This window comes from Octopus bimaculoides, chromosome 8 (genome assembly GCF_046866305.1).
Source record: "Octopus bimaculoides isolate indiv1 chromosome 8, ASM4686630v1, whole genome shotgun sequence".
Taxonomy (NCBI): domain Eukaryota; kingdom Metazoa; phylum Mollusca; class Cephalopoda; order Octopoda; family Octopodidae; genus Octopus; species Octopus bimaculoides.
This window is the reverse complement of record NC_142935.1, coordinates 1,192,610-1,202,803: the sequence shown is the minus strand read 5'-3', so window position 1 is coordinate 1,202,803 and position 10,194 is coordinate 1,192,610. Positions and strand designations below refer to the sequence as shown.

Genomic DNA, 10,194 nt, shown 5'->3' with positions numbered 1-10,194 from the left:
GTACGTTCGAATTCCATTCGAACGGAGGTACGTGCAGAGGGAGGCTGAACGGACGCACGTACGCTCGATTTCCGCTCGAACGGACGAACATGCAGAGGGAGGCTGAACGGACGCACGGACTTTCGAATTCCACTCGAATTGATGTACGTGCAGAGGGAGGCTGAACGGACGCATGTACGCTCGAATTCCGCTCGAACGGACGTACATGCAGAGGGAGGCTGAATGGACGCACGTACGTACGAATTACGCTCGAACGGACGTACGCGCAGGGGGAGGTTGAACGGACGCATGTACGTTCGAATTCTGCTCGAACGGACGTACGTGCAGTGGAATGCTGAACGGACGCACGTACGTTCGAATTCCGCTCGAACGGACGTACGGGCATAGGGACGCTGAATGGACGCTCGAACGGACGTACGTGCAGAGGGAGGCTGAACGGACGCACGTACGCTCGAATTCCGCTCGAACGGACGTAAGTGCAGAGGGAGGCTGAACGGACGCTCGAACGTTCGATTTACGCTCGAATGGACGTACGTGCAGAGGGAGGCCGATTGGATGCACGTACGCTCACATTCCGCTCGTACGGTCGTACGTGTAGAGGGAGGATGAACTGACGCACGTACGTGCGAATTCCACTCGAACGGACGTACGTGCAGAGGGAGGCGGAACGGACGCACGTACGCTTGAATTCCGCTCCTACGGACGTACGTGCAGAGGGAGGCTGAATGGATGCACGTACGTTCGAATTCCGCTCGAACGGAGCTACGTGCAGAGGGAGGCTGAACGGACGAACGTACGTTCGAATTCCACTCTAACGGACGTGCGTGCAGAGGGAGGCTGAACGGACGCACGTACGTTCGAATTCCGCTCGAACGGACCTACGTGCAGAGGGAGGCTGAACGGACGCACATACGTTCGAATTCCGCTCGAACGGACGTCCGTGCAGAAGGAGGCTGAACGGATGCACGTACGTTCGAATTTTTCTCGAACGGACGTACGTGCAGAGGGAGGGTGAACGGACGCACGTACGCTCGAATTCTGCTCGAACGGACGTACGTAGCAGAGGGAGACTGCACGGACGCACGTACGTTCGAATTCCGCTCGAACTGACGTACGTGCAGAGGGAGGCTGAACGGAAGAACGTACGTTCGAATTCCACTCGAACGGACGCACGTACATTCGAATTCCTTTCCAACGGACGTACGTGTAGAGGGAGGCTGAACGGACGCACGTACGTTCCAATTCCATTCGAACGGACGTACGTGCAGAGGGAGGCTGAACGGACGCACGTACGTTCGAATTCTGCTCGAACGGACGTACTTTCAGAGAGAGGCAGAACGGACAAACGTACGTTGGAATTCCGCTCGAACGGACATACATGTAGAAGGAGGCTGAACGGACGTACGTGCAGAGGGAGGCTGAACGGACGCACGTACGTTCGAATTCCGCTCGAACGGATGTACGTGCAGAGGGAGGCTGAACGGACGCACGTACGTTCGAATTCCGCTCGAACAGACGTACGTAGCAGAGGGTGGCTGAACGGACGCACGTACGTTCGAATTCCGCTCGAACGGACGTACCTGCAGAGGGAGGCTGAACTGACGATCGTACGTTCGAATTCCGCTCGAAGGGACGGACGTGCAGAGGGATGCTGAACGGTCGCACGTACGCTTGATTTCCGCTCGTACGGACGTTCGTGCAGAGGGAGGCTGAACGGACGCACATACGCTTGAATTCTGTTCCTACGGACGTAAGTGAAGAGGGAGGCTGAACGGACGAACGTACGTTCGAATTCCGCTCGAACGGACGTACGTGCAGAGGGAGGCTGAACGGACGCACGTACGTTCGAATTCCGCTCGAACGGACGTACGTGCAGAGGGAGGCTGAACGGACGCACGCACGTTCGAATTCCGCTCGATCGGATGTATGTGCAGAGGGAGGCTGAACGGACGCATGTACGTTCGAATTCCGCTCGGACGTACGTGCAGAGGGAGGCTGAACGGACGCAAGTACGTTCGAATTCCGCTCGAACGGATCTACGTGCAGAGGGAGTCTGAACGGACGCACGCACGTTCGAATTCCGCTCGATCGGATATATGTGTAGAGGGAGGCTGAACGGACGCACGTACGCTCGAACGGACCTACGTGCAGAGGGAGGCTGAACGGACGCAAGTACGTTCGAATTCCGCTCGAACGGACGTACGTTCAGAGGGAGGCTGAACGGACGCACGTACGTTCGAATTCCGCTCGAACGGACGTACATGCAGAGGGAGGCTGAACGGACGCACGTACGTTCGAATTCCGCTCGAACGGACGTACGTGCAGAGGGAGGCTGAACGGACGCACGTACGTTCGAATTCCGCTCAAACGGACGTACGTGCAGAGGGAGGCTGAACAGACGCACGTACGCTCGAATTCCGCTCGAACGGACGTACGTGCAGAGGGAGGCTGAACGGATGCACGTACGTTCGAATTACGCATATATATACATATACATATATATACATATATATATATACATATATATATTTACATATATACATATATGTATATACATATATATGTATATATATATACATGTATATATATGTATATACATATACATATATATACATATATATATACATATATACATATACATGTATATACATATATATATGTATATATATATATACGTATATATATATATATACGTATATATATATATACATGTATATATATATACATATGTATATGTATATATATGTATATATATACATATATATACATATATATATACATATATACATATACATGTATATACATATATATATGTATATATATATATATACGTATATATATATATATACGTATATATATATATACATGTATATATATATACATATGTATATGTATATATATGTATATATATACATATATGTATGTATATATATACATATATATATATATATATATATATACATATATATATATACCTATATATATACCTATACATATATATATATATACATTTATATATATATACATACATATACATTTATCTATATATACATACATATATATATATATATATAATTCGAAAACATGAACAGTTTCGTAACATTGTTTACAAAATAATAGCTGATCATTTGCAAAGGATCGTATCTAGTGAACACTTAGAATTTTTGCTCTGGTAACTTCTGCTGCCTCTCGTGTTCACGCACGACCAGCTATATGTCGCTATGAGTAGAGCAACGGATTCAGCAAATTTGGAATTAGTTGTGGAGAAACGTTTGTTTATATTGTGTATCACTTACTAAAAAGACGAAATTTAAAAAATCTGTTATCTCTCTCCGTCTCTTTACACCATCGCTAGAAGGGGACTTAACTCATGCTCCGACTTAAAAATTGTTAGAAGTTACGGTTTAAAATTATTTTTAATACAAAAATTCTCATCTCAGGAAGCAATAAATCAAATAATAAATGGCCGATTCCGGGAATTTTCTACCATGAGGAATCCGTTGGTGCGACTCCCAGATTGCTATCTTGTAAGGTGTGGATTTCTATAGATGCAACGCACACACACACACACTCACAAACTCAGCTTTACAATATGTATAGATAGATTATCTCATAGCTTTGAGATTTCAATATTATTGTTTATTTTTAGTATGACATTGTAAAGCACTGGTGTTGGTGCCATGTAAAAAGTTCTTAGGACACTCTGTGAAGTGGTTGGCACTAGGAAAGGCATCAAGCTGTAGAAATCATGCCAAACCAGACGATGGAACCTGGTACAGTTCCTGGCCTTGCCATTCCCTGTCCAGTCATCCAACCCATGCCAGCATGGAAAACAGATATTGATGGTGACGATTGTAAGGTAGATGTGAGAGGTGGAATCTGGCCATTTTGAGTACAAAACAGGGAGAACCTTTCGGCCAAATATGGTTAATTTAGATGCTAAAGAGTTAAACCAGACCTCCAATTTTCTCAATTAAAAAGCAATACTAACACAACAAATATTACTATAACATAATTAAACCTTTAACATTTAAACTAGCCATATCCATCTTCTCAAATTTACCTTACAATATCATTCTAAAATAAAACAATTACATCATCAAATTCAAAACAATGTGAAAAATAAGCATTATATTTGACAGAATAATCAGGATGCTTAAAATGCTTCTTCTTTAAAAAAAAATGTTTCATCATTTCACAAGAGAAAGAATAAAAGTTTTGACACAGAACACTGAATAATATTAATAAATTTTATTAACAGTTTACATTGATTTGAAAAAGAGAAACCATTTTCAAGTCAGTACTTTTCATTGAAAACAAAATGTGGTATTTCATTAGTGAAATACCTTTCTTGTATCAATTTGAAGAATCTCTCTAAGAGTAATTTTACAAGAAATCATATACTGTAACAATTTCCACATGAACAAGTCTAAAGATTTTAATAATTCATGCTCTATAAATTTAAAAATTGAATTAGACACGTGTGTGTTTTATACATCACAAGAAATAGATAAACCTATTGTCTTTTAAAGAAGTAGAGAAGTTTAAATTTTGCATCCTTATTTCAAAGAACCTTCAGGTCAAATAACAAGATATTTTTGAGGAGTGAAATTGTAATCTCTAACAGTTAAAAGAGCCAGCTGTCACTTGCAAGCTTTTATGGCTTGGTAACATGTACCATACTTTCTGCTTTTACTAATCGTTTTAGTATTTTAAGTATAAGCCTGTATAGTCACGAGCAGACATCGACAGCCTCTCGATCCTTCTGCTCTTTGCCCCAACTTCACATCTAAGAGGGGACATCCGGAGGGAGAGAGAATTACACCAGCTGGTGCAACTCTCTCTCTCTCCCTGGAGCATTGTGAGATGAAGTACCTTGCTCAAGGTCACAATGTGGTGCCCGTTTCCAGGAATGGAACTCGTGGCATTAAGATCGAGCCAAACACCTACGTGACATGAAACAATAATGAAACATTATTAACACATAAATTTCTTCAGAGTAGCACTCTCATTTTGGTTGCAAGGTCTATGTTTTGACTTCTATAGGCAGGGGCTGTCTTCAGCTCCCTGATGTCAGTAAAGTTCTCAGAATTTTTAAAGGGCCTAGCATAGAAAGGAACAGCAAATTAGAGCTTTTAAATAAGAAAGATAGAACATTAAGTCTAAGACTTGTCATTATCATCATTTTACATCTACTTTTCCATGCTTGCATGGGTTGGACAAAGTTTATTGAGGCAAATCTTCCATGGCAGGATGCCCTTCCAGTTGCCAACCCGCACCCGTTTCCAAGTAAGGGAATATTTTCCCCATGGTCAGATATGTTTTCATGGAAGATTGAAAAACAGAAGGTACCACTTGTATGACAGTGGCGTTCCTTTACAACTAACATGCAATTTCAAGACAAGAAGATACTAACACATAATGGATTTCTTTCAGTTTCTGTATACTCACAAGGCTTTGGTCGGCCCAGGGCTATAGTAGGTGCTACACAGTGGGAATGAACCTGGAACCATGTGGTTGGGAAGCAAACTTCTTAACCATACAGCCCCACATGAATTTAAAGCCCCTAATTACCATCACCTAATTGTCCTGTGGTACAATATTATAAGTCAATATAAACATTAAGCATTGCAGTTTACATGGTGGGTGTGAGTTCAATACCTGGGTCAGTCAATGTGTTTCTGTATTTGATCGACTGCTTTACTGACCCAATTTTATAAAGCAATAATTTCTTACAAAGCTATAAAACCTTTGATCTTTTTTATAAGGGAGGAGAAAAGAGATTCTGTGATGTTCATGGTATTCTAAAAAGGTATCAGGAATGTTGTCAAATGAAACACTTCATCCTACAAACAAGAATTGAAATTGGTTTACTCGGGGGTGGGGGTGGGGTGGGGACATAGTCAACTTTTATAGAATGATATTCATTGCCAAGACAAACTGTCTTTGCCATTCCAAATGGCATTTAGACACAATGCATAGAGATGGCAATTTCTCTGGGAAAAATGTTTTATATAAAATACTGAGAACAAAATACATTCTCAGCCATGGGAGCTTTCTATCGTCTTGTAAGCTACAAAGTGACCCTATTAGGGATGGCACTACCTAAAACAGGGTTTGAGAGAGTTCTTTTGTTTTGCTGAGAACAAGATAATCTCTCAAGTGCTGATGCTAAAAGAAAAGACCCCAGCACACTCAGTAAACTGGTAGTTGTTAGGAATGACATCCAACTATAGGGACCAGGACAAAAATGAGACTTTGGCTAAAGACATAATTCTCCAAGTTATCAGACCCATGGAAAACAGATGAAGAATTATGTACATTATTTATATTTGACGGATATTTGTCATCTTGTTTGTTAACACAACGTTTCGGCTGATATACCCTCCAGCCTTCATCAGGTGTCCTGGGGAAATTTCAAACCTGGGTTCTCATTCCTCAGGTATTTTTCTATGTTATTATTATTATTACTATTCAGGTCACTGCCTGGCATTGAACTTAGAATCTTGGGGTTGGTAGCCCGTGCTCTTAACCACTATGAAATATGCCCGTGGGCCCAAGATTCCAAGTTCGATTCCAGGCAGTGACTTGAATAATAATAATAATAACAATAATAATAATAACAACAACAACATTGAAAAATACCTTAGGAATGAGAACCCAGGTTCGAAATTTCCTCAAGACACCTGATGAAGGCTGGAGAGTATATCAGCCGAAACGATGTGTTAACAACAAACAAGATGAGGACAAATATCCGTCGAATGTAAATAATGTACATAATTCATCATCTCCTAAAAATAGAACTGTGAAATGATGATGTTTAAACAACAAGCAAGTGGAATCATCAAATGAGAATAATAACTGTGGGTTTCAAAGAAAGGGGTCAGTTTGAAATTCCAAGAATGTTACCAAATATGACCAGCATCTGAAGAATGTGGCATAGCACAACGTTCAGAATATTGCGACTATGATAATAATAATAATACGCAAGATTAGGACACTGGTTTGAATAAAATAAAAAATCTGAGTACAAAATTTGGTAATCTCAGAAATCAGCCAGTATTGAAGCAATGAAATAACTTGTGTGTGTGTGTGTGTGTGTGTGTAAAATGCACCCAGTGCACTCTGTAAAGTGGATAGCATTAGGAAGGACTTACAGCCATAGAAACCATGCCAAAACAAACAATGGAGCTCCTTGCCTTTCTAGCTCCTGTCAAACCCATGCCAGCATGGAAAATGGACATTAAATGATGAGGACGATGGTGTGTGTATTAAGGTCATGAGATATTTCTTAAATCTAAGGGTATATTTGTTAAGTGAAGTTATTTTAAAAATTTCTTTTAATAATCAGAATTCTTCTTGTAAAGTGTAATTAATGCCTTAAAAGAAACATTGGTTACAAAAAAAAAAATGTTTAACCCTTTAGCTTTGAAGTGGCCAAAATATTCTGTTTTAAGTTCAAACCAGTCAGATCTAGCTTCTCACACCTACCTTACAATGCCATTCTAAAAATAGACAATCACATCATCAAAGTTTTGAAGCTGAGATTCATTAATTCAAAACGTGAATAAAGAAGCAATACATTTGACAGAGTAATTTGAATGTTAAAGGGTTAAAAAAGCACAGATTGGATAGTGTAGCCAGAGATGAATGGGGTTTTTGTCTTTTTTATGCGCCCTTTTCAAGCCCAGCCAGGATCGTGGGCCCAGCTTCCCAGTTTCTGTGGTGTATGTGCCCCCCCCCCACCCCAGCTGGACGGGATGCCAGTCCATTGCAGCATTACTCAAGAAACAGGAAGAAAGAGTGAAAGACAGTTGGGGCAAAAGAGTACAACAGGGGTCGCCACCATCCCCCGCCGGAGCCTCGTGGAGCTTTTAGGCGTTTTCGCTCAATAAACACACACAACGCCTGGTCTGGGAATCGAAACCGCGATCCTCTAACCGCGTGTCCGCTGCCCTAACCACTGGGCCATTGCACCTCCACAGATAAATGGTGTGCATCTCTGGAAATATGGGATGGTCATGGCTAGAATGTTCTTCAACAAAAATCTGATCAACACTGATCTCAGGCTGAATTGCATAAAAACAAAAACAAAAAACAAATGTTTATGTAGAGAATCAGTTTTGACAGAGAGAAACTTAAATGAATGAACAGATTGCAGCTGAGCCCTTTTGATGTGAACCCACCTGAAATTGCACCTGGTTCTAGGATTAAAAAAGAAAAAAACAAAAACTGTTAGTAAACTGATCTTAAAATTTCAAATTTATGATCTAAAGATTAGATTAATGATGGCAAAAATATTTAAAATAAATTCTTTGTTATTTTCCAAATTAATTGTGTGACAGGCAGAGTATTTCAAGAGAAATGTGGAAACAAAATGGTTAAGATGTATTCCAACTCAAATGAAGATTAAAATGAGAAGGAAATGAAGGAATTTTGGGGCTTGCTCAATATGGCCATGCTGGGGCACTGCCTCGAAAGGTTTAGCAGAACAATCAATCCCAGTATTTTTTTAAAAGTCTGGTACATCTTGTATTAGTCTCTTTTGCTGAACTGCAAAGTTACAAGGACATAAACAAACCAGCACCAGTTGTCAAGTAGTGGCAGATGAAGACAAATACAAACACATACACACAATGGGCTTCCACACAGTTTCCATCTACCAAATTTACTTACATTCCAGAGTCTATAGCAGAAAACACTTGCCCAAGGTACCATGCAGTGGGTTGAACCAAAACCCACGTGGTTGCACAGTGAGCCTCTCTAACCCACACAGCCATGCTCATGCCTGTGATAAATTAGATTTATTTTTACAAATACAATTAATTGTTTTAATCATCTAAAAAAAACATTACAGAATCAAGATAACATTTATAAAAAAAAAACATAAATAACATTGTTCTTTTATTCTTTTATTCGTTTCAGTCATTTGACTGTGGCCATGCTGGAGCACCACTTTTAGTCAAACAAATCGACCCCAGGACTTATTCTTTGAAAGCCTAATACTTATTCTATTGGTCTCTTTTGCTGAACCACTAAGTTACGGGGATGGAAACACACCAACATCAATTGTCAAGTGATGGTGGTGGGGACAAACACAGACACACAAATACATATATATATATATATATATATATATACGACAGGCTTCTTTCAGTTTCCGTCTACCAAATCCACTCACAAGACTTTGGTTGGCCTGAGGCTATAGCAGAAGACACTTGCCCAAAGTGCCAGGCAGTGGGACTGAACCTGGAACCATGTGGTTGGGAAGCAAGCTTCTTACCACACAGCCACTTGTGTTTTTTTTTTTTTTTTTACTGGTCAGTTTGGTCCTCATTCATAACACGTCCCCTTCTCATTACTAATCTTATTCCCCATTGAAATTATTCCTGTTGCAGTCAGCCTAACTATCTGAGCCTCAACAAACCCACAAACCATAAACTCTCAGCTACAAATTGCTATGACACAAATTTCTACCCTGAACAGTGCTGCAGAAATTTCAGTCCCAAATACAGTTGGGACACGTTTTTAGCTTTTGTTTTTATCTCCTGACACACCCCACATAAAATGAAATAAATTGGTTCCAAATTTTAGCATAAGAACAGCAATTTTAGAAGAGGGATAAGTCAATTATACTGTCCCCTCAACTGGTACTTAATCCTTGGTGGAATTTGAACTCAGGACACAAAAACAGATGAAATGTCACTAAGCACTGTGCCCAGCCAGCTTGCTGTCCTCATAAAATGAAATATTATAAACCACTATGTCCTTGACATTTTATTAGCCTTGTTAGGAAGGGTCTCCAGCTGTAAGAGAAACCATGCCAAAGCAGGCATTGGAACTTGGCACAGTGCTCCAGCTTACTCACCCATCAACTCATCCAACCCATGCCAGCACGGAAAACAGACATTAAAAATGATTGTGATTATGTCAGGTCTTCAAAGACAGGGTCTTTAGATAAGCTTGCACCAACTTCCATGGAACCTTGAACTCTCCTGTGTTAACCCCAACCTTCAAACTTTATCTTCAGTTTCAATTAGGCCTCATAAGACGACATTCAATCGGTCAGCATCATCTTAATATCTACTTTCCTATGCTTGCATAGGAAGGAGACTTTATGGAAGCAGATTTTCTATGGTTGGATGTCCTTCCTATTGCTAATCCTCACCTGTTTCCAAACAAGGTAATATTCCC

At 40.8% G+C, this 10,194-nt stretch overlaps 1 long non-coding RNA gene across 1 annotated transcript; it reads right to left on the bottom strand.

The window, feature by feature from the left end:
• Nucleotides 1–4,236: 4,236 nt before the first annotated feature.
• Nucleotides 4,237–9,376, bottom strand: LOC149134294 (uncharacterized). The gene is made up of 2 exons (XR_016242798.1): nucleotides 6,687–9,376; nucleotides 4,237–6,423 (listed from the first exon to the last, which is right to left on the bottom strand). It is a non-coding gene; the product is annotated as an uncharacterized LOC149134294 (long non-coding RNA).
• Nucleotides 9,377–10,194: the final 818 nt, after the last annotated feature.